Raw genomic sequence first — 25284 nt, forward strand, 5'->3', positions numbered from 1 at the left:
AAGAAGAGCTTAGCCATCTACTGTGACCATTTTCTACTTTTGTGCTGAACCAATTCATGAGGTCATCCACTGGGACGTTAAGTTTTCTACATGACCAACTTTATCGTTTTTATAATAATTAAGGTCATTGTAAGGAGGCTAAAATATAAATCATTCCAAGATATGTAACATATCACTCGTCCAATGCTCCTTTCAGCATCGTTTCAAAAGTTTTAGTGTAAGCAACCTTCAAACAAGAAATTTTGGTATGGTTCCTTATCATCTGTTGTCCCCCTTAGCACAGATTGGAAGAGAGCAAAAAGGAAATTGGTGAAAACATCAGTTGGTGCTAACCTTTTTTTTTCCTGTATAAGATGAATATATAGGGGTACCTGGGTGGCTCAGTCAGTTACGCATCCAATTTCAGCTCAGGTCATGATCTCATGGTTCTTGAGTTCGAGCCCTGCATAGGGCTCTCTGCTGTCAGTGCACAAGCCTGCTTTGGATCCTCTGACCTCCTGTCTCTCTGCCCCTCCTTCACTTGCACTCTCTCGCTCTCAAAAATAAGTAAACATTAAAAATTTTTTTAAAAAGTTGAATATAGAGAACGACTTATCCATGCAAATGGATAAACCTATGCATGACAGTATGCCAAAAGGCTTGATATGTCAATATGGTTTTCATTGCAATGTGGTAATACGATTTCCATCTGAGCTTCGTTCTGAGGTTGTGATCTTCCCCGGTTCATCCCTTGGCCTACAGAAAACTATTGAAAGGTTTAACTTTAATCAAGGGGTCAGCCTATGATGGCGGTGAGGATCCCAAAACAACAATAACGACAGTAATAAATTAACGTATGAGAAGGCAGTGAAGTTAAGTCAAAGCTATAAGCAGACCAGAAATTACATGCCTAAAAGCCCTTCAGTGTGGAAATGGTCTGAGTCAGCCAGAATTCCCCTGGCACTTACACCTCCAAGAGTCAGTGGAAACCACATCAGTTCTCAGAAGCATGTGTGCGTTTGGAGCGGTGGGCATGTTGCCAGTGCAGTCTCTCCATGGTGATCGTCTTGTTATAACATCAACCATCAGAGAACCATCAGCCCGTGAAAGACAAAGCAAAGGCAATATTTTAACCTTAGTTAATATTTTAAAAACACATATTAATATTAGATATTTGTGTAGCTGGTACTAGTTTTATGGGCACTGCAAATTTGATTATAATTTCAACTCTTAACAGTCATTGGGTTATCTGTTAATCTTTCAAAATGTACTCCATGGTGTTTCAACCCCTGAGAGTTAATTAAGTTAAAATGAAATGCTATCCTGAGCATCAAAGAACAATCCCACTAATGAGGAAAATAAAAGAAGGTCCCTATTTTCAGGAGTTCTGCTATTAAAAAGGATATTATAATAGAAAAGGCTGTTTTGTGATCTCTTACTGATAGAGAATAAAGGACAAAAGCTGGAGTGTCTTGGCAAGCATCAACATCCAGAATATTTTTCTAGGACCTATACTGATACCAAGAAGTATTCCTAGTATGGTAATAAGGCAGATTGACATGGTCAGGTGCTGGACAGCCAGTTGCTAAATAATGAGGAATTTTGTAAGATGATTGGTACCACGTTGGCAGCTTAAAATTGGCCATGGTGGGAATATTTATATCGCAGAAATTAGCAAATTCTGCAAACCATATCTCCCTTCTCTTCGGAGAGCCATTAGTTAAACACTGACCGCCATACCACTGGATGTAACTTACATTGGTGGTGTAAGTGGTCTCTTACGTTTGTAATTTTGAGAGGAGGATCTGAGAAAGGTCCTACCTATTTTGAAATCACTTCGTAACTAGTTTGCTACAATAATCATGAGGCCACCGTTCGATAGAGTAATGTACCCAGAAAGTTGGTCTGATGGTGAGCGATAACTTAGAAAATTAGAGCAAATTGCTGTGTATACTCTTGTCTAGTTTACAGAGCTCTCAACGTGGTTGGTGCCATTCGATCTTTACAAACAGTCCTGGAAGGCAGGTTTCAGTGTTATTCTCATTTTACAGGTGTGGTAATTGAAGCTCAAATGGATTTAGTATCTTGTCCAAGGTTACACACCAATGATGGAATGGATCGACTTAGGCTTTCCATTGTTAACTTCGGAAAACTTCTATGTCAGGTCTTAGAAGGAAAAGTATGCTAAGTTGGGCACACACGCTAATTTGTTTGGACTGGGAAATCTGGGTTGGAGAAGGGTGTGGACGATGAACTGGGGCTCCAATAATGGGTAGAGTATTCCCAAGCAGCAGGGAACAATAAAATAGTACTCGATAATTAAGCAGGGAATAGCTCGGGAGAAACTATAATATCAGAAGAAGGCTAGGGATTGTGCCAAAGGTAAGGCTGCCTTCAAACACAGGTGATTAACTGAAGTCATCAAAAAAAAATCTAAAGTATTATAAGATCTGGAGATTAAAATCGGGAAGTTAATGTCTGGAAATGAGCAGTTTTAGGAAGTGGCTCCACTCCTAACCTTGAAGATACTTAGAGACGTAAGTTTGGTTAAGGGTCACTTTAGCAATTTACATCATTCTAGTTAATGGGGTGGTTTGTGTGGGTATAGAAGTAGGTTGGTGTGGAGAACAGGAAAGGTAACTAAAGAGGCCAGGGAGAAATGATCATAGGGACTTTGTTCTAATGTACAGAGGCCTAGGATGTAGACCATTTGAACCAAAGAATGATGTTGCGATTAGCTCAGGTTCTAGAAGTGGGATTAAAGTGGAATTCATTTCATAACACTTGGATCTGACTTAGCTTCCAAAAACAGAGGTACCCTTTACTTCCTGGGCTTTATTTCCAGTAATTTTATGAAGCCAGTCGTCATAATCCAATCTGAGATCTGGGAGTCTACAGTTTGTAGAAAGAGATGGAATTAAAAATGGGTGGGGGGAACCCATTTATACCAGAGATCAACAAAACTTTACTCTGGAAGGGGCATGGGTCCAGGAGGTTTTTTGGAGGTTCATGTGGTTCAATTTGTTTGCTCACATGAGGCCATATGGAGTCAAGGTCCTTAAAAGTATGTGTGTGCTTGGGTGGTGGTGGGGGGGGGGGGGGTGGGTGACATAAAAAACAACTACACTCCACAACAGAACACCTATCTGTCTTTCTATGTTATATACATAAACATGCTTATATATTATACACACATATATACATTCTGTAACATATATTATGTATGTGTTATAGAAAGGCAACATATTATACACACATACATTTAGAATCTGGGCAGCTACAAATTTACCGTGACACCCCTTGGGTCTGCCCACCCCATCCTGAATCTTGTTCAGGCCTGCCCAATGGTATGGTGGCAGTCTCCTGCCACATTAAAGAATCCCTGAAACATATAATCGACTTGCAGACAGTAGAGAGATACATGGGAAACTTTTATTACTGAGACCACAAGAGAGAGATCGTAAAGGGAGAAAATACATTTGAGGCAAGAAGGGGATAAGAATTAGACCTTTGGGGGCACCTGGGTGGCTCAGCTGGTTAAGCATCCAACTCTTGGTTTCAGCTCAGGTCATGACCTCAGGGGTCCTTGAGTTCGAGCACCGTATCAGACTCTGCACTGACAGCATGGCACCTGCTTGAGATTCTTTCTCTGCTCCTCCCCTACTCATGCTCTCTCTCTCTCGCTCTCTCAAAATAAATAAACTGACAAAAAAAAAAAAAAGAATTTGAGCTTTGATGGGCTGGAGTGTCTACAACATCATGCTAGATCATTTTGTGACACGTTTTGTTTTTCAGAAGCATAGATTTGATAACCCATGATAAACTTATTTTAGTCATGTTCCTTAGGGTGAGACCTGACAAAGATGTGGGCTGATTCTCACATTTTCACCTCAGACTTTCCAGGCTGTTAGAGTCCCTGCTGCATTGTTTACGTTACATGGGAAAACTCTGTGTTAAGGTGAGACGGGTGGGGAAGGCATGTAGAAGGGAAAAGTCAAGAAATAAGTAAGAGGTTTGGGGATCTAAAGTTATTTCAAAGTTTTTGTCTCCATAACTTCTGCTCCCCTGTGTTCCTCAACACGGTGGATTATAATGATCTGTTCAAAGGAGAACTGACGTGGCATTCACCAAACGGGAACAGAGTAAGGAAGGAGGCGGTGTTCTCTTATTCTCCCCACAACAAAATCACAACCCTTCACTGGAATGCAGCCCATATGGGTAGCATCAAATCATGAAGCAAAGAAGGCCCTGGCTTCACCCTCAGCATGGACTGCAATGACAGGGGCACTTTAAATTCCGAACACTTGACATTTGATAACCTTCATTTAGCCTAATGAAAGCCTCTTGGCTTGGAGAAAGAAAAGTGGTGTGCCCTAACACGCACGCACACACACACACACACACACACACACACACACACACACATTAGTTATATTCTGAATCGAACACCTCTCCACACCTCCACACATAACTGCCTGCACAGTCTCACCTCTTCAGAGCCACGAGAGAGGTCTTCCCATGGAAATCCAATTATGGCCAATTCTTTTCTAGAATTCACCAGCCACTTCCCTTTACATACCTCATTTGCAAAATGGACTTAATAAAAGTCCGCACTCACGGGGGTTCTGAAATTAAAGGAGTACTTGGTATATGGTAGGCACTCCATAAGTGTTCAGTGGTATCTTTGTTATTATTAGTGTTGGTATTATATTGATTTGATGTGTAATGATTTGAGAGTTATTTTGTACTTAAGATTTTTGGGGGGAGGCGCCTGGATGGCTCAGTCGGTTAAGCATCTGACTTCAGCTCAGGTCACGATCTCAGGGCTCGTGAGTTCGAACCCAACATCAGGCTCTCTACTGACAGCTCAGAGCCTGGAGCCTGTTTCAGAATCTGTCTCCCTCTCTTTCTGCCTCTTTCCTGCTCATGTTCTCTTTCTCTCAAAAATAAATAAATGTTAAAATGTTTTTTTCCATCACTCATGGTGGTTTAGTTGATAGTAGCTTGGGAGCGTCATTAACCACTGCCAAATAAACAAGTTCCCGTGATTATACATTTTGAGGCAATACATAAAGAATGCCACGTGAAAAGCATCTTCTTGCGCAAATGATTGCCTGCCCTCGCTTCTCTGTTTGGGACTATATTTGAAAATGCTGTTTGTTTTCTCTGTGAAAAATGTATTGATTTAATAGCACATTTGTCCTAATTGGCAGTCATACGGGTTTCCTTGTACCTAAGTTTTGGCTGCATCAGAAGTGAAAGGCCTTTCTCTTTGAGGCACCTCTTTGGAACCCCTGGTGCGAAATTGCGGAGTATCATATTTAGGTCACACCGGCCCAAATACACTCTCCAAATTTGAAAGAACAAAACTAGTCATTTTCATGGAATGTGCCAAATAAACAAACAGAAAAATTTTTGTCACCTATTTTCTATACTTCTGTGTCATTATCAAAAGAACCACAACAGATAATAGTATAACAAGATAAAAATAATAGGGGAAGTAAGAATATGTAAAACAAGATTATTCCAGAGTCGGTTGACCAACATGCATGTCATAAGGTACATGGACTATTTAGAAATAGGCTACGAAGCCAGCTCTACACTTCCTAGGAATCAGCCCCTGAAGTAAATATAAGAGTTAAATGATTTATCACATCTGGTAAGATGAGAGCAAACGAGCTGTTTAAAAAAAGCACAGCTCCACCTGGTATTGTAACTGAGAAATTTGTTCCTTGGGTCCTCGTGGAGAAGACATGATGTGATATAGCCAATATCATCCCTAAATATATTCCTAGTAATTACCATAATGAGTTTCACAGGCCTGTTCCTTATAATGTCCCTTGATGTCAGCAAGGTCATAACAGAAGGGAACGGTTTGGTAAAAGCAAATCTATAAAGGTGTGCATTGGGGGCAGCGGAAGAGACACAAAATAACGTGGGCCAGGTCTATCTGACTAAATACAATGATAAATTTAAGAGCATCTCCAGAAACTAGACTGTATATATTTTAAAAAACCCCCCAAAAATATTTTTTCAGATTCATTTTCAAGAAGTATTGCATGATAAGGTGGTTTAAAGTTACCCTCTCAAACAAACACCTCTCTTGCTAGGTAATGGCAAACCCTTTAATTACAGTGACATCCTCTTATCAAAGCCAAGTGTAACCAGGGCGTGTTTGGACAAACACTCACTTCGAACAATGTAACCTCCTACCGAGTCCTCAAGGATAAACTAGCTGAAAAGAGTATCTGGTATATGGAATTTTAAGGAGTTCAAAGTTGGAGAATGTTTACTAAGATTAATTATTAATGACGATTGTGTACATATGTGGCTGAAAAGAGCAATATACCGTACAATGAAGCCAATTGTACACAAGCAAATATTGATGCTTTGATTTAAAGAACCTCTCGCTCTTTGGGACTTGACATTTAGAGGCAGAGTTGATCAAGAAGCATGACTACAAACCGAGGTAATTCTCTGACTGGTGCTGTTTCCGGTGAGTGCTCTAATTCTCGAAGCTGTGCATAGAAAAAGGTCTCAGTTTTTCCTCGGCCTGCCCTTCTCCATCTCTCTCCCATACACGTCCTTACAGTTGCTCTGATTCGGCTTGGTATAAATTACTAATTTAGGATCCCTCTTCCCTGTGTTCCTCCTTCCCTCCGTCACTCCTTTGCCAGCTGCGATGCACGGGAGTCGTTTTACTAAGAAATTCCTCAGTATGATAGTACGTGCCAGGGTCTCCTTATTTACCTCTCCTGCTACATCCTGAACAGCAGTATAAATACACGGACTTTGGAGTCAGACACACCTGTATTCAAATCCTAGCTCTGCCATTTACTAGCTGAGTGATATGAACACTTTGCTGTAATTCTCTTCGAGTCTTACCTTTCTCATCTATGAAAAGAAGAAAATGGGGTGTCTGGGCGGCTCAGTTGGTTGAGCCCCTGACTCTTGATTTCAGCTCAGGTCATGATCCCAGGGTTTTAGGATTGAACCCCGAGTCGGACTCTGTGCTGAGAGTGGAGCCTGCTTAAGATTCTCTCTCCCTGTCTCTTTCTCTCCCTCTGCCCCTCTCCCCTGCTCTCTCTGTCTCTTTAAAATAAAATTTAAAAAAAAAGAAAAGAAGAAAACGATACTTCTCTATGACGATTAAGAGATGTTTTCTAGAAAGTGCCTAACACTTTATTTAGGCACTCAGTAGTTGTTAGTTTCACTCTATCCCGGTTCCTATTACATAAGGCTTACAGGCAATAGTGATAAAATGATTCTAAGAGTGATGTTTGTAAGTATGGGGTTCTTAACAACTGGGGTTAGGATTTACCTTTTTTTTTAAAAAAAAAAATACTCAAACTCAACAGAACAAATGAATCACCAAACAAAAAGCAGAATCAGACCTGTAAATATAGAGAGAACAAACTGATGGTTGTCAGAGGAAAGGGGGGGGGTGGAGGGATGGGCAAACGGGTGAGGGGGGAGTGGGAGGAACAGGTGTCCAGTAAGGGAATGAGCAGGTCACAGGAATAAAAGGCACAGCATAGGGAACATAGCCAATAGCATTGTAACAGTATTGTCTGGTGCCAGATGGTAGCTGCACTTGTGACTAGCACAGCTACTGTATAGAGAAGCTGAATTACCACACAGTGAACGAATGTGCCATTGTGTGCCACCTATACTCAAACATTTTTGAAAAATAAATAAAGTCCTCAAACCCTTCTGTTTGACGTGGTGCCTCCTAGAATAATGGCCCCCGAAGATACTCACACCTTAATCCCCAGAACCTGTGACTATATTATCTGACATAGCAAATGAGGCTTTGCGTTGAGATTAAGTTAAGAATTGTGAGACAGGGAGATGATCCTGGATTATCCCCGGTGGACTCAATGCAATGACAGGAGCTCTTACGAAGGAAAGAGGAAGACAGGAGAGTGAGTGACAGAGGAGGTGTGGTGAGAGAAGCAGAATTCAGTGAGGTGATGCTGGTCTGAAAAATGAAAAGGGGCCTTGGGGCGCCTGGGTTGCTCAGTTGCGTGGGTGTGTGACTTCTGCTCAGGCCACGTTCTCGTGGTTTGGGAGTTAGAGCCCTGCGTTGGGCTCTGTGCTGACAGCTCGGAGCTGGAGCCTGCTTTGGATTCTGTCTGTCTGTCTCTTTCTCTCTCTCTCTCTGCCCCTCCCCTGCTTGTGCTCTGTCTGTGTCTCTGTTTCTCTCAAAAATAAATACAACGTTAAGAAAAATTAAAAAAAAAAAAAAAAAGAAAATACCTGTCAGGTCATGATGATTTCTTTGTGTGTGTTTATTTGAATTTCCAATTCAAATTCAGGATACAAGGCCGTTTAGTTGGTCTTCTTTTTTATTTTTTTTATTTATTTTTTTTTTTAATTTTTTTTTCAACGTTTTTTATTTATTTTTGGGACAGAGAGAGACAGAGCATGAACGGGGGAGGGGCAGAGAGAGAGGGAGACACAGAATCGGAAACAAGCTCCAGGCTCCGAGCCATCAGCCCAGAGCCCGACGCGGGGCTCGAACTCACAGACCGCGAGATCGTGACCTGGCTGAAGTCGGACGCTTAACCGACTGCGCCACCCAGGCGCCCCAAGTTGGTCTTCTTTTTTAAAAAAAAAAAGGTTATTTATTTATTTTGAGAGAGAGAGAGAGAGAAATAGAGTGGGGGAGGGACAGAGAGAGAGGGAGAGAGAGAGAATCCCAAGCAGGCTCCATGCTGTCAGCACAGAGCCTAACGTGGGGCTTGAACTCACTATTAGATTATGACCTGAGCCAACGTCAGATGCCCAAATGACTGAATTGCCCTGTACAAGTGCTCTGTAGTTGGCCTTTTTTTTTTTTTCTTTCCCATCTGTATCAATATCAGGGATGGCAGAATTAAAACACGCCATAATTACTCATTTTGCTTCGTCCTATATCACAGTCTCAGAAGAACTACATCAATACTACTACCAACAATATCATTACTGAAAAGCCAAATCAAAACAAAACGAAACAAAAACCACATCTTTTTTTTTTTTTTTTGGTAATTTTTTGTCCTTAGGATATATCTCATGAGGGATATATAGTCAAATTACTATATTTTAAAATCACTTGGAAATACAATCTTTTAAAACATCATTTAACATGTGCAGGAGAGAATCATCCTCTTTTCCCTCTACTTACCAATCATCATGTCCATATCTGCCAGATAATTATTTCTATTGCTGTGGACAATGTTGTAGTCTACTGAGTTTAATACTAACAACAACGATGACGATGATGATGAACATTGACTGTAGCAATCACGTACAATTGGGTTTTCTTTACCTGGATATGAATGAATGCTGAAGCCAGCTTCTATTTTCTCTTTTGCAACCTTAATCGTGACTCAGTAGCCTGTTCAACACTACTGATAGACTTCCAGTAAGATATTAATGCCTTGTTTAGAGGCGCAGAGGATGAAAATGAGGACCACAGCCCAAACACTGCACACATAGATTCTCTTTAATATTTATTTTTTTAAATTTTTTTTAATGTTTATTTTTGAGACAGAGAGAGACAGAGCATGAATGGGGGGAGGGTCAGAGAGAGAGAGGGAGACACAGAATCTGAAACAGGCTCCAGGCTCTGCGCTGTCAGCACAGAGCCCGACGTGGGGCTCGAACTCACAGACCGCAATATCACGACCTGAGCCGAAGTCGGATGCTCAACCGACTGAGCCACCCAGGTGCCCCTCTCTTTAATATTTTAAGACCAGAACGAAGCTGATAAGGCAGCTTGCAAAAACAAAGACTACCCCATCACTAAGTACTGACATAACTGTAGTAACTTTAGAATGCGCAATGTGTTATTTGCTCCATCGTAAAGAGACCCAGCTGATTTGTCTTTGCTGATATGAGTCAACAAGAGTTAAAGAACACAGGTAATATATGGAAAGGAAACGAGACAGAGGGTGAGATTGGCTTTGATGGTCATGACAGTGATTGACAAAAATACACTCGTAGGAGTGAGAGTAACAGTTCTAGAAAGCAGCAAGTATTGGCATTTGGTTGAAGTTTCTTCTCAGTTACATCAGGTCACCCAAGCTGGCAGAACACAAAGCATTAAGTCACAGTCCAAAGGGTTAGGTCTGCGCTTGGCAGGGTTCCAGCCAGAAGCTGAGGTAGGGCTCCGGGTGACTGAAGCAGACAGCTGCACTGAAATACAAAGCTTTAGCAGGGTGTGGCCGGCTTTGTCAATTAGGAGAATATGAGCCTAAAGCCACGGATCCTCACGACAACAGTAAGGCAGAGATTATATTAGGGTGAAGCCAAGGGAGCGAAGCAGGACTGAACCACAGCTCGGAATTCAAGTGTTCGTGTGGACACAGAACCAGGCCTCACGAGAAAGGATACAAGTAGGAGACAGCACTGAGCGGAACCAAAAGCCTAGTGATCAAGATTCTTCAGTTGAAAACAGTAGAAATGGACTCTGGGGAATGCAAACAAAACAGAGTTGTATGAAAGTTGTATCTCTGGTTGGGGCTGGGGTGGGGGGTGGGTCTTACAGAATTGTCAGGAAGCTGGAAGTCCTATTTTGGGCAGAATCCAAAATACTCCGAAGGCTAAGATGCAGAATGTAGGAGCTACGTGGTCAAGGTGCTGCTCTTGGAATGAAGTTGTCATTCCAAATATTTTTAGATTCCATGTACCTCCGCTCAAGATTCAAATCTAGGGAGAGAGCATCCATTTGGCATTCTTTAGACAACGTGTTCCCCATTAAGTCTCCCTCACCTAATACCACAGAGCCCCTGGCCAGAGACTACAATGACAGGGAGAAAATTCACCAGAAGTAAATTTGGGGGCTATTTAAGAGAGGGTAAACAGGTGCTGGACAGCCACTACACCATAAATGTCCAAAGATACATGGTAAAATCAAGAGAAACGGGGCCTGAGGCAAATTTAAATAATGTTTTGCCTGTAGACACAAAACCCATTCTGTATGTCTTAGACTTTTGAAGCTATGGAACTGCTTGGAGACCTGACATATTCTACTTTTTATTACCATTCACGTTGGATTAGAAAATACAGTTTCCTAAGGGTCACGTGACAGCTAACAATACATATATACTTACTACTTACTCTACGCCAGACACTGTGGTAAGCGCATTACAGATATGTCGTCGCATTTAATCTTCCGGTATCAGTGTGATGTAGGAAATACCGACTCACTTTACAGTTGAGCCAACTGAGGTTCAGAAGCCTTAAGTGGTTCAAGGAAGGGAAATGGGAGGAAACTGCAAAGCGGTATAGTCCTACTTATAGGAGAAGGAGAATGAGAACCAAACGCAAGTGAGGCTCTAAGTAGGGTATCCTCCCACATCGATTTTAACTTCTGTTGACCCTGCGACCATGTTCAGTCAGACACGGCAACAATAGCATAATAGGAACAGTGGGAGGATGAAGACATGTCAGGAATTTAGCAATACTGGTTGGTGAAGAGGGGGCTGAATTTAAGACCAAGCATGACACAGACTAAAGAAACAATTAGACACAGATGCTGACCCAAACGAGGTAGTCCTCTGTTTCCTGTCCAAAGGGCACATGAAGGTCAGACATGACTTAGACAAGCTTTAGTACCAATGTGGTCTTGTCCAGAAGAAGATTATAGTAAACCAGTAAGCCTAGTCAGTGTGTGGTATTTGGAGAAGTTCATTGGTCTGAGAGTAATCCATCCTAGCAGGACCCTGGCCAGAGACGTAGGGTGTAGTCAGAGCTGGGATTAGAGAACAATTTTCCATGTTGGATGGAGTTCTGGGAAAGTCTATAGTTTCAATTAGAAAGGGACACTAAAGGAGGCGATCAGTGCTATGGACTGGGAAAATATTACAGGGGAAAACAGATAGGGAAGGGGCATAGTTACCCAGAGTAGCACTCTGCTTCTTCAGCCAGAGGACTGCATGATTCTCATGGGTGAGGGCTGATGAGACACTCAGTCTTGGTCAGATTTGGCTCATGCAGTGGGATCTTGGAAAATATAGTTGTGGGGAGAAAAAGAATACCAAGGGATGGAAAATGGAGCAGGGGCCAATCATTACAACCATCTCTAAACCTTAGATTCACATATTACCCAGAGTTCAAGTTGTTCTTAAAACCAATACAAAAAAAAAAAAAAAAATCACAGCTTTAGCTAACTCTTCCATTTATCACAAAACATTCTTCAGATAGCCACAGTTGCTCACAAGCTGCCAAAATTCAGGCCTACTAATGGAAAAACACAAAAATTAAATTGCCTAGCTAGAGATTTAGCCATTCTTTTTGGCAAGACTCTTTTACACTTTTCATGGTGTTTAGAGCGTTTCTCTACACGCAGTTTTCTTTATTGAAGCTCTTTTTCTCAATAATGTATTCTTTCCCTCTTTGAAGGTTTAAAATTGTTTGTCTACCAGTTGTCTTCCTTAACAAATGTCCTAACCTTCAATTTCTCTTTTATTTATAGATGGCATACTCTACGTAGAAAGTATTCCTTTGAGGATTGGTATGCCCTGAATTGTGTCCTCCTCCCCAAAATTCATGTTGCTGCCTTACCCTCTAATATGATGATATTTAGAGAAGAGGTTTTTTGGAAATACCTAGGTTTAATTGAGGTCATGAAGGTGGGGGCCTCATGATGGGATTAGTGTCCTTTTAAGAAGAGCTAGAGAGAGCGTGAGAGAGATCCCGTGCAGTGAAGAAAGTCTGTAAGAACATACAGTGAGAAGGCGGCCAGCCATCTGACAGCCAGGAAGAGAGCTTTCAGCAGAATCTGACCATGTTAGCACCCTGATATCAGTCTTCTGGCTCCCAGAACTGTGAGCAAATAAATTTCCGTTGTTGAAGCCCCCCAATCTATGATATTTTGTTTTGTGAGCCTGAGCTAAAACAAGGAGTCTTAACAATGTGATTTTTATTGCACATTACTTAAGATTATTATTATAAAACACAACAAAACCTTTCAGAGAAGTTTTGTGATTCTGTACCTGGTTGTTGTCTGTGACTGGCTTTTTCCCAGCATCTTTCCTTGCCTTCCCCTTGACTGCAGGCTTGACTGGGAAAGGTTATTTTCCTGGTCTTAGTAGAATACGTTGCTGTGCTCCCGGGCTCTGACTGTTATGACAACGTCTCATTTTGCATCCCTCTTGTTTCTACTTGAGCATTTACTTTTTCTTGATTACCTCTTTCTTCCAGGTAGTTTACCTTAACGATAAAAATGAAAAGGAAAGACATAGTTTGGCAATTTCTCAAGTCCTAGCCTTTGTCAGTCAGCAAATCACCATTCTAGGTTTACCATTACAGTTAAATAAAATATTTGCAAGAAGAGAATGAAGGCTTCTCGTTTTCATTTTGAAAAGTTTTCGTAAATATCTTAATCTCATGATTTTATATTTAAACATATTTACTTATTACATCATCTTGGGCAAGCTAATTAACCTCTCTGAGACCATCATTCCTCACTCCTAACAGGAAAAAATAATAACAGCTGCTATATTACTTGACAGGGTTGTTGTCAGAATCAGACAGAATGATTACAAGGAGTTTGTACAAATGTCTCCTGTTACATTGTTAGCTGGGAAATATCTGCCTGTATTTAACTCAGCCACATTGGCCACATAGTTGATACACTGCACCAGACTAGAGGGCTAGGTTCATCTTTGGTGCTCTTTTGTATTTGGGGGTTATTTCTTGATGAATTTCTGCAAAACAAGTTTGGCCAAGGAGGGCAGTTTAATGGCATGAACAAGGTGTGTAGGATGGAAATGATTATAGTACAAATCTCTACGATGATGCTCTCATAATCCTCAACGGTGTGCTAGGAACTTGGAATTATCAAGTTTCTCTTTTGACAAAATGCTTTCTTTCCAGGTCCTACAAACGCGTTGCCTGAGAGAATGTAGGTATATTTTGCGGAGAGTAAAGCTGGCCACTTCCACTTTTTGTAAGCAGTAAGACTTGAAGTGGAAGCAAGAAGGAAATGGAATTGTTTTCCTGCTTAAAACTCTCATCGAAGACCTTATTTCGACATTCTCCATGGGTGTGTGTGTGTCAGCGGGGCTACTAGGCATGCACAGGTGTGAGAAGGGGAGAAAGAGAAGAATCAGAACATGGAAGGGAGACACTGGAATATTCACACTGTCTCAGATGTGAAATTAAAGGCCCCCAGAAAATTTCACTTTCTTTTTCTCCTTTCCTCAAACATCCACTTGATAAATCCCCTTTTTTCCCCCCTAAGAAATATATGGGTAAAACTTCTGTTGGCTCTTTTATCCTGTTTTTCACAGTAATCTTTATGGTTGTTACATGTCTAAACAGTGGAACAAATATTTACTTGTGTCAACAGAGGTACACATTCAAAAGAATAAAGTTCTGGGGAAAAAATGTGACACTGCTTTGCAAACATGTAAAATATTAATAGAACATAAGTATCTGAAGAGTGGCAATGCTAGGGAACATAAAAATTAATTGTCGTTGATGTATCATACAGCAGATGAAAAACTGTGATGTCTGTTTATGTTGAGACATTATGCTGCAAAACAAAGTTTTGGTAGAGATACCTGTGGTTTTTTCTGTCATTAACATAAGCTATCTTCACACTAGCAAAATCTTCTTACAATAGAATGATATGGCCATCTCATCGGCTTCCTACCTAGGTTACTTGCCAATTTTAATCTATAGCAACTTCTAAGCCTAACTTCAACAAAAAAGTCTTTACCTAAGGGTTAAAAAATGTAAATCTTTATTCCTATTCACATCTAGACATGTGATTTGATCATATACTTATATACCTGTATTTCCTTTTTAAAAAAATATTTATTTTTGGGAGAGTGCAAGTGGGGGAGGGGTAGGGAGAGGGGGACAGAGGATCCAAAGCCAGCTCTGAGCCGAGGCCAGCAAGCCAGATGTGGGGTTTGGACTCACAAACCATGAGATCATGACACTGAGCTGAAATCAGAGCTGAAGTTAGATGCTCAACCCACTGATCCACCCAGGTGCCCCCATATACATGTGTTTCTTTTCCTTTTTTTTTTTTTTTTTTTTAGCGTTTATTATTGAGAGAGCATGAGCATGGGAGGGGCACAGATAGTAGGAGACACAGAATCTGAAGCAGGCTCCAGGCTCTGAGCTGTCAGCACAGAGCCTGATATGGGGCTCAAACCCACGGACTGTGAGATCATGACCCTAGCCGAAGTCCACACCCAACTGACTGAGCCACCCAGGCGCCCCCATATACATGTGTTTCTTAAGCATTTCTTAGAACTTTGAGGGGTGGGTAGGAGGTATTCTTGATCTAAACTGAGCTTTTTGAGGCAGAGTAGAAAAGGGTTTGTTAGTTGCCGATTACAATGTTTGGAGTTCCCTGTATTGCAGACATTTTTTTTTTCCCCTTTATTTGAGATAGGGTTAACTTTGTTTCCTGTCTGGTATTGGACCCTGGCAAAGATCAGAAACCTTGGGATATTCAATCTGATTAGGCAAATTATTCTCAAGTCTGATCATGCAAAAATCTTAGTTGCTTCTGAGTAATAAAATGATGGTGGTCTGGTAAACACAGAAGCAGGGCTCTTATCAGTACCAAGTGATAGCCAGTTCTTCACCTCCAGTTTAGGAAAGAGTGTGAGGAGAGTGGTAATCTATCAATAAAAATCGATTGTAACAGAAAACAAAAACAGCCTCTTTCCGTATAATTACGCCTGTGAAGTTTACACATTAACCTTATCATCAGGTAGGGAGGGTATCATCAGGTAAGGTAGGGAGGGAGAATATTTTCATTATTTTAAAGCGCATTGGTTTCACTGGAGACTTTTAAGTTTTTCCTGAGAGTGTGAGACAGAGACTCAAGCGTCGTGACACAGAGCGCATCAAAACATAAAACTGTTCGATACATGAATTTTTAAGCAGCGCCAGGCTATGAGTTTTCTTCATGCACACCTTAATGCTTGTCTTTTGAAAGAACTCGAAACATAAGTCGTATTAGGCAATCGCTAACAATTAAAAAGCTGTATTTTCAGTCCTCTGCAAATGCCTTCACGGCGAATCCATTTCCGTAGCGGTCTTTCAAAGTGGCATTATCTTCATCCCACTTAACCAGCTGTTAAGAGACAGAGAGAGAGAGAGAGAGAGAGAGAGAGAGAGAATGGCATCTTCTGCGTTTTCCGTGTGGGCAGATTGGACTGGGAAGTGGAGTTAGAAAACACCGGTTCCAGTCTGTGTTCGACAACTCGACGACCTGACGGATGTTTGGCCTCCCGAAACTTCAGGAGGTTCCCTTGAGACACTGAGATGGTAACGATCACGTTATACACGACCTGAGCCCACCAACGGAGTTCTCTACAGGCAGCAGCTGGGATGCAAACGTCAGCCACAATTCCCATCTCTAAGCAGCCGCATCCCTGCTACAGCACTGGGGTTATAACAAAGTGTATGTGGGGGGGGATGTCAACCCAGTGAGGTCACTCCTTTAGGCCGGGGCCCCCAAATTCTGCACCTGGAGGGCTGTGCCCCGCAAAGCCTCGCCAACCCGATTTGGCACAATGGCGCCCTTAGGCTCTTGGCTCACCCAAGCCGCGGAATTTTTAGCAGCTCTCCTTAATCACGGGAGCCTTTTTCTCCCAGTTCTCCCCAGAGACCTCGTCAAGCCTCTCCTCCCCTGGCCTCGCCCAGGGAAACGTACCCGTATCCACTATTACTCCACATTCCCCCTCACGCACCGCTCGTGCGGAGGTGGGGGAATGGAGGAGTGGCTTGGCTTTTATATGCCTTGCCAGCCAATGAACGTGCCGCCATTCTTCCGGTCGGCGAGCCGGCCAATCCGAACAGGCCGGTGTAATCTTCGGCTCTACTCGGCTCTTTTCGCTGATGCGGGAGCTTGGGGGCCACCGCCGCTAGAGAGACGCTTTCCTTTTTTTATTTTTTTTCCATGTGTTCACTTCCGGGTCCGGCGCCGATCCGGATGCCCGAGGCAGAAGGATGTTTGACCTCCGGATAAGCGAGGCGCCGCTGTGCATTCATTCCCGGCTGCATCGGTGGCGACAGCAGCGACCCGGGCGGCGACTCTCCGGCCAGAGGCGGCGGTAGGAGGCACCGGCAGTAGTGCGGGGACCGAGTCCGAGCCGAGCTGCGTTCCCTCCCTCGCTCGTTCCTTCCCCCCCTACCTCGCTCGCTCCCTCCCTGCGTGGCTCGCTTTCCTCCTCCGGTCGCCGGCGGGTGTGATGTGCCGCCGCCGCTGCCCCCGCCGCCGCTGACTGACGGAGCAGGGGGCGCCGCCCGCGCCCGGGACCGACCCCGCGAGCTCGCGGCCGCGCCTCTGAGGTAAAGCCCCCTCCGCGGTGGCGCGCGGCCGGCCGGCCCCGGCCCGGCGGCAGCCTCGGCGCGGCCGCGGCTCCCTCCTTCCCGGGTGGGGCTGGGTGGGCTGGGGTCCCGGGCCGGGAGGGCTGGGGGTGCGGCGGGGGCGGCGCCGCGGGCGGGGGCCGCGGAGGAGGGGGTGGGCGAGGATCCCGGCGGGCGGAGGGTGGGCGGGAGGGGCCGCGGCCGGGGGTGAGGGCGCGGAGGGCTGGGCGCGCGGGGAGGGGGCCGCGGGCGGCGGGCCGGGCGGGTGCAGAAGTTGCCGAGCGGTGCGGCGCGAGTGGGGACGCGGGGGAGGTGGGCGAGCCGGGAGGAGGCGGGGGCTTCCTCGGGGAGGGGTTTTGAGGTCGCGAGCGCAGCCCCAGCGCTCCCGATTGTGTCCAAGACAATTACCTTCGGAGTGGGGGGTTCGGGAGGGCGGGAGGCATCGGGCTGCTGGAAGGAGGTGTCAGGGGCCAGCATTCATTCCAGGGGTAAACTTCCCGCTGGCGTGTTTGTTGGGGGCTGGGGGGGGGGGGTCCGGGGTTTACCTATTTCATAGAGCTTTCGACTTAGCTCAAAACTTAACCGAGGCATATGTGGGGGGTAACAAAATTTCTCTGCTGGCTGCTGTTACCGTGCTGGTTTGTTTGTTTATCCCACATGCAGGGGAAGTGACACACGGAAGCGTCCACAGCTCCCACATTTCTTTTCTGGGCGGTGGGGGGGGGGGTGGTGATGGAGATGTGTGTGTGCTCGTGGGGTGAGGGCAGTTAGGCCTGTGTTAGGATCCTTCCAGTTCCCCCAGGGAAGGAGGAAAAGTTAATGGGTGGGAGAGAGCCAGGGAGAGTGTGTGTGGGAGATGGCTACTGTTGCTACACTGTGCGAATTAGTTGTAACTGTTGTAATGAGGACCCAGGCTGGCCAGTAAGTGACCCCTTTTTAACCTTTTGTTTTAGAACGTCGACTTTAATTGGAAAACTAGAAACCTACTGATTTTTAGTAAGTGAAGAAAATAAGTCAGTATTTATTTCCTGTGCAGTTGCTTCTTGTGAATGACATTTGCCCCCAGAGAGGAGAAGATGTTGAGCTCCATCTAAGGAATACTTAGGATACTTTTTAAAATGGAAAATACCTACTTTTTAAAGCCTTGTATGTATTTGTGAGGAATATTTGCTTTCCCTGTAAATAGAGAGTGGAAGAAAACACACATTGTAAGAATAAGGCAGGATTAGAAAGATTATGAGGCCCGTTTAAGAAAACGTTTTCCACCAAAAATCAGTTACAGTTTGTGACATTCTTAATAACTTTTTGGGGGGGTGGGGTGGAGAGATGTGCTTAGTGTATTTCATAACTATTCCCAAACTTTGTTCCAACCGTGTTCTGTATTTTGTATATATTAGCTTTTATAGTTGGACATAAAGTGAAAATTGTATTTATGGGCATTGAAAAAAGATACCAAATAAACTGCATTGGCATAGATTCTCTGAAGTGTACAGACTCATTTGCTTACAGGGAGCTTGCATTTCTGGAAATGCATCAGGTAGTAGTTTTTATTAGAATGGGGACAGAAAGGTTCATTTTAATGTTGATATATATGAGACATTTGACGGGAGGGGATCTTAGAAAATGATCATCTTCAGGGATGATTTATTGTGCTCTTTGCCCTCCTCTGCTATTCATCAATGCAAACATTAATGTATTATGTAATTATTGAATTTTCATTGTTAGATTTCCAAGCGGTAACCGTTAACAAAATCTTCAACACAGGCACTTCATTTATTCCTTCAACTAAAATGCCTGGGATTAAAATCAAGGAATAGTGTAGTTCAACCTGGACCTTAACCATGTACAAAGGACCTTTACTCTGTGGTTAGAATGGAAGAGTGGGTCGACTATGAAGATGAGTCAGACCCTGTAGCTGTCTTAAAGGGAGACTCGGACATGCAGAGATAATTGCAACACAGGACACCTGTGGGATTTATTAGAGGTGAATGGAAGCATGGTGTGTGTGTGTGTGTGTGTGTGTGTGTGTATGAGAGACAAAGAAATACTAATTTTTGAGTGAGGAATTATTAATGACTTTAGAGCTGCTAACACTCCATTTGGGCATTAAAATATGTTAAGGGACAAAACGGGGGCTTCGTGTATGTGTGTGTGGTTGGGTATTATAGGGCCTGTTGGTCTGGACATGAGGCTGCTGTGCCACGAGGTCTGTGTGGGAGAGGAAGCTGTGAAAATAGGTGGATATCAGGCCATGGAAGTCCAGAATGCCTTGTATTTAAAAATGAGTCAGTTTGAGATATAAAGGTCCAAATGTACAGATTTTATGCTTAGAGGAAGTAGGTCGGCAAATAAGGATGGTAAGTTGAAGGAAACAAACTATAACAGAATAATCAAGTTGTTACCATTCCTGCTGATGGGAGGAAAGCAAAAAAGTATGTAATCTAAAACACTTCATACCTGGCTTTGTCCTGTTTCTTTACTTGAACTTGAATATGGGTGTGTCTGGTAATCTGGTAATTGGTTTTATATGAAATGAATCCAGGCTGTGAAAAATGTGCCTTTGGAAGAAATGGGCAGCTCTCTGTTTATTTCTCTATCCTCTCTGTAATCCCCTGCATACTGGCAATAGAATATTATTCTAGTGTAGTTTATAGATTAAGAGATTTTCAGAATGGAACAAGTGGTTGTTTAAATTTCAGAGGGTTTCCCAAAAGGATGTATCAAACTATAGAGGGAATGCTGAAGTATTAAATTTTTTAAGTGTTTATTTTTGAGAGAGAGAGAGAGAGAGAGAGAAAGAGGGAGAGAGCGCAAGAGTGAGTGTGAGAGGGCAGAGAGAGAGGGAGAGGCAGAATCCAAAGCAGGCTCCAGGCTCTGAGCTGTCAGCCCAAAGCCCAACGCTGGACTCGAACCCGTGAACCATGAGATCATGACCTGAGCTGAAGTCGGGCGCCTGACTGATTGAGCCACCCAGGTACCCCTTGGGAATGCTGAAATATCAAACAACAAAGCAAAACACAGGTCATTGGAGAGTTAGATTATTGTTAATACATTCGTAGTGAGATTCATCATGAGTAAACTGAAATGTAAGGAATCTGTGTACAAAGAGAATTGACCATAACAGTGGAATGATAAAATGGGAAATGTCCACAGTTCTGGGTAATATGTATAAGGTTTTTAGTTATCTTAAATATTAAATGGTCCTAAAATAATTTAACCCCTAAATTTATCCCTATCAAAGAAGTGCTTCAAAAAATACTACCCTCACGGTAACAGTATTTAAGTCTGTGTATACTCACGAGGAAAATTGTTTGATGGGTTTTACTAACTGTTGCCCTCTAGGTTTCCAAAAAGGATTAACATTATAACTGAATCTGTATTGTCTTGAACGTTCCAGTGACAACACTAATACCTGTTAAAATTTATTAAGTGCCTACTTTGTAGAGGGAGTATATAGATCATACTGTTAAGACAACTCTATTTGTTAGATGGCGTATAACCCTTGTTTTTGACATTAGGAAATGGTCATCCAGAGTTTAGGCAACCTTTTTAAGATCTAGCAGAGTGCGTATTTAAATCATTTTCTTTTTCTGACTTCAGAGTCTTAAACTCACCGATCTGTTGTTTTTATAATTTTCCATCCTCTTTGTGTTTTCTCGAGTGGTTGGTGCTTAGTGGTATTGATTGGTGTTGTTAGTGTATTTCTGGGTGTCAGTTCTTCAAAATGTAACTTCTTTTTTGGAAATGGCAGTTTTTGAGGTGTCTGTAGTTCTCTAATTATAGAGATTCTATAGGAACAGACAGAATGGTTCTGCCGACAAAAGCTACTTCAGAGTATACTTTAGTGACAGTCTCTAGGACAGAACTGTATTTGGGATTATTAATGTGTAGAATCAAGTGTGTATTATCTGTTAATGTGAAGTGAGTTTGGAAAGGCTCTGTATTACTCAGAAAATAAGGAATGAGAGAGAGATGTGAGGACAGATAAGTTTTGCAGACACTTTGGAGCCTGCTATTAGGCATGTTTTTTCTAGCTCCTCGCTCAAAGCTGGGATTTAGAAACCATAAATGTTTGGGTTTCCTCCTGTAAGGGGAGCTCAGGAAGGTGTGTGGTGATTTGTCCTTAAACTATAGTAAGTGACTGGTTATATTCTCTCCTGCCAGTCCCTGCCCATCATTTTTTTTTAATGAGAAAAGAATTCTTGACAATGATCTTGAAGTGGGTATGTATTTGGTAGAAAAGACACACACTTTGGTCATTTCCTTTACTAATGATAGATGTATCATACAGTTATAACTTACTTTCGTGGAAATCCATAGCTAAGTCATGTCCACATATGCCTAAATCACATCCACATTTGTTTTTACAGCTTTCACTGGAATTAAGTAAAATCTCAGAATAGCCTTTTTCTTAAGATACAGATGAGTTGTTAGAAGGTTGATTGGTGGCTAGAATAGGCAGAGACTCTTGGGAACAGCCTACTGTTGCAGGAGACTCTCTTAACCCTACCTGTTCAAACCCACTCAGAAGAATTCATTCATTTACTGCTTGATGCCCATGCTACATCGAATGGCAGTAGACTAGGCTCTAGTGTTTTTTGTTAATATTAAAAACATTTTTCTTAATGTTTATTTTTGAAAGAGAGAGGGGCAGGGTGTGAGTGGGGGAGGGGTGGAGAGAGGGAGACAGAATTTGAAACAGGTTCCAGGCTCTGAGCTGTCAGCACAGAGCTGCATGCGGGACTTGAACTCATGAACTGTGAGATCCTGACCTGAGCTGAAGTCAGCCGCTTAACCAACTGAGCCACCCAGGTGCCCCTTTTTTAATATGTTTTTAGTGTTTTATTATTTTGACAGAGAGAGGGTGTGAGTGCGAGAAGGGGAGGATCAGAGAGAGAGAGAGAGAGAGAGGGAGAGAGAGGGAGAAAATGAATCCCAAGCAGGCTCCATGCTGTCAGTGCAGAGGCCTGATGCAGGGCTTGATCCCATGAACCATGAGATCATGACCTGAGCCAGACCAAGAGCTGAATGCTCTACCAACTGAGCCACCCAGGCGCCCCTCTTTAGTTTGTTTATGAACTTTACTTTCTTTCCTTTTTTTAAAAAAAAAAATATTTATTTTTTGAGAGAGACAGACAGAGTGCATGCATTGGAGGGGCAGAGAATGAAGGAGACACATAATTCAAAGCAGGCTCCAGGCTCCTTGCTGTCAGCACAGAGTCCGACACAGGGCTTGAACCCACGAACCATGAGATCATGACCTGAGCCAAAGTTGGATGCTTAACTGACTAAGCCACCCAGGCACCCTTGTTTTTGCACTTTTAATCCCACTAGTTATTTGATACTTACCAAGAATTATTTGTGTTTGCACCCAACAAGTTGTTGATGGCAGTTGTACTTGATGTCTTAATTACGTAGTTGAATGAAACATTATTCAGTGAACTTTGGAGGCAAAAGTTATAGGGGAATGTAGGTGTGGGTAAGAACTTTTTAAATTTTTTTTTAACGTTTATTTATTTTTGAGACAGAGACAGAGCATGAACAGGGGAGGGGCAGAGAGAGAGGGAGATACAGAATCTGAAACAGGCCCCAGGCTCTGAGCTGTCAGCACAGAGCCCGACGCGGGGCTCGAACTCATGGACCGGACCGTGAGATCATGACCTGAGCCGAAGTCGGACGCCCAACCGACCAAGCCACCCAGGCGCCCCAGAACTTTTTAAACAATTAGGGGAAAACACCCTAAAAATCTCAAAAAAACTCTATAATAAGATTGCTTTTAAGCTCTGTGAGATGTCTTTCTATGTTTATGAAACAGAAACTGGAAATCACAGGTGATTTATAGTAGGTGTGGTTTTCTCAAGAAAGACAAAATAGAACTGCGGTCTGTACATCCATCCATACTTGAAGGAAAGGCCTTGGCCTTACATTCAAAGATTGTCTTGGGAATGTACACTTTTATATTTTATTTGCCATAAAATGTTTAAGATGTAGATTTTTTAATGATCCCCTTTTTAGCTTAGGAGCTCTTGGTTAATATATTAAAGAGGGTATCTGCTTCTATTATATCATCTAGCTTATGCTCTCTCTTAGAGATTGATTTAATAGCATCCTCTTATAAAAAAGAAAGAAATTCTCGTATTCCTGGCTGTATTCATTCAGACCTCAGGGTAAATTGTTTAATTATGTAGTCGGGTGATCAAGCTGCAGTTCTCCCATATTTCCCTATATGGTCCCTGATCTGATTTCGTATTCTTCCTTTCAGTTTTTATGTAGAGAGGAGCCTTCTTAGAATCCCAACATCTGCTCAGCCTGTGTAGGGACTGCTGGAGTGAATTGGTAGAGGAAGTTGTCCCTGGGAAGAGGAAATGCCATACCCTTGAGGTGTAGCAGGAGCCCTTGAGCTTGGTACAAAGCATGCTGGCTGGCCTAGCAGCTTAGAAGAGCTGTCCTCCTGTCTTGTCTAGCTCAGCTCAAGTAAAAAGGAAAACTTTTAGGTATAAGAAAGGAGGTCCAGGTTGGGGAGGAAAAGACAAATGGGGTAGACTGTTTATCTTGGTGTTGCCTCATTATACTGCCTGAAAGGCAGTAGGTAGTTTCTGATATGGAACACTGAAATACTGAGGTAGGCTAGGTTAGTTTTTCAGAGCTTTGGTCTGCCTCTCAGTGATTTTTTTGGCTCTGCTCTTCTCTTTGTGTTGGATTCATCCTCAGGGTGGTAGCAAGATCACATCTAGACATGCATTGGCCAGGAAATGTTTTGCACAAGCTCACCAGCATACTTTTCCTTTCATGTTTTATTGACCAGAATTAGGTCATGTGTACTTCCTCGCCAGTCATGACAAAGGGAATGGGGTTATCATGGCTGGCTTCTGTTAATCAGGATATATCCCCTGCCATAGGGAATGGGGTCACATTTTCCTGAGTTACATGGTGAGGGGCGGATGTTTATATATTTTTTTAATTTTCTTTTAATGTTTATTTTTGAGAGAGAGAGAGAGAGCACGAGCGGGCCGGGGAGGGGCAGAGAGAAAGAGACGCAGAATCTGAAGCAGGCTCCAGGCTCTGAGCTGTCAGCACAGAGCTCGACGTGGGGCTCAAACTAACAAACTGTGAGATCATGATCTGAGCCGAAGTTGGACGCTTAACCGCCTAAGCCACCCAGGTGCTCCAAAGGGTGGATATTTTTAAAAGTTGTGGGAAAGAAGAACATGGAAGCAAATGGATCTGTTAAAGAGGCAATCAATAGTGACCACTGCATCTACTTGTTTTGAGAATGAAAATAAATAATGCATATAAATGCACTTTGAACTTTAAAGGGTTGTACAAATGTAACGGATGAAAGATTAGAGAGCTGCTTCTATGTTGCTATCTTAAATATGCTCAGGTATGAATATTTTAGGAGCTAAAACACTGTTAGTTTTCATATTGACTAACTTTGAGTCAATAAAATCAGTTATCTAAGTTGTAACATTGTACCTTTTTTCCCTGAAACTCATAAAACTATTATAACTTTAAATTAAAATTTGTACCTGTGAACTTATTTAGAAATATTTTTCTGAGTCGCTGCCCTCTCTCCTCTCCAAAAATTGCACATTGCCCAGGCTTTTGATCTCATCGCATTTCTTTAGTCACACCTAGAAGACAGTAGGTACCTTGGGGAAATGGGAGTTTATCAGTCAGAGGAAGGGTTTGACTTGAATCATGGAATCATAGTAAGATAGGAGGAAAGGATAGTTTTTACCCATCTTGAGAAAAGCAAAAAAAAAAAAAAAAAAAAAAAAAAAAAAAAAAAAATTGGTGGGGGCATGGGGAGGCAGGGGCAAATCACAGAATTTTGGAATTGAAATGTAATGAAATGAATCCTGGGACGGTTTGAGTGAAATGCTCAAGTCACATGCCTGGTGGGTGGACTCTTCTATGCTACTTGCTGGTGAGGTGTTCTTTCTGACCCAAGAGGTGGGACGCCATGAAAACATTTGT

The 25284-nt window shown here is 42.7% G+C and overlaps 1 protein-coding gene across 6 annotated transcripts in view; it reads left to right on the top strand.

Moving 5' to 3' along the window:
* Positions 1-16836: 16836 nt before the first annotated feature.
* Positions 16837-25284, top strand: part of CSNK1G3 (casein kinase 1 gamma 3) — a 103123-nt gene continuing 94675 nt past the window's right edge. For 2 of the 6 annotated variants that reach the window (XM_042982865.1, XM_042982874.1), the window contains exon 1: positions 16837-17286. The gene's annotated coding sequence lies outside the window, so the exon portion shown is untranslated. The remainder of the gene's footprint in view (positions 17287-25284) is intronic. The other 4 variants (XM_042982890.1, XM_042982896.1, XM_042982881.1 and 1 more) reach the window with 3 other exon arrangements.

This window comes from Panthera tigris, chromosome A1 (genome assembly GCF_018350195.1).
Source record: "Panthera tigris isolate Pti1 chromosome A1, P.tigris_Pti1_mat1.1, whole genome shotgun sequence".
Lineage (NCBI taxonomy): Eukaryota > Metazoa > Chordata > Mammalia > Carnivora > Felidae > Panthera > Panthera tigris.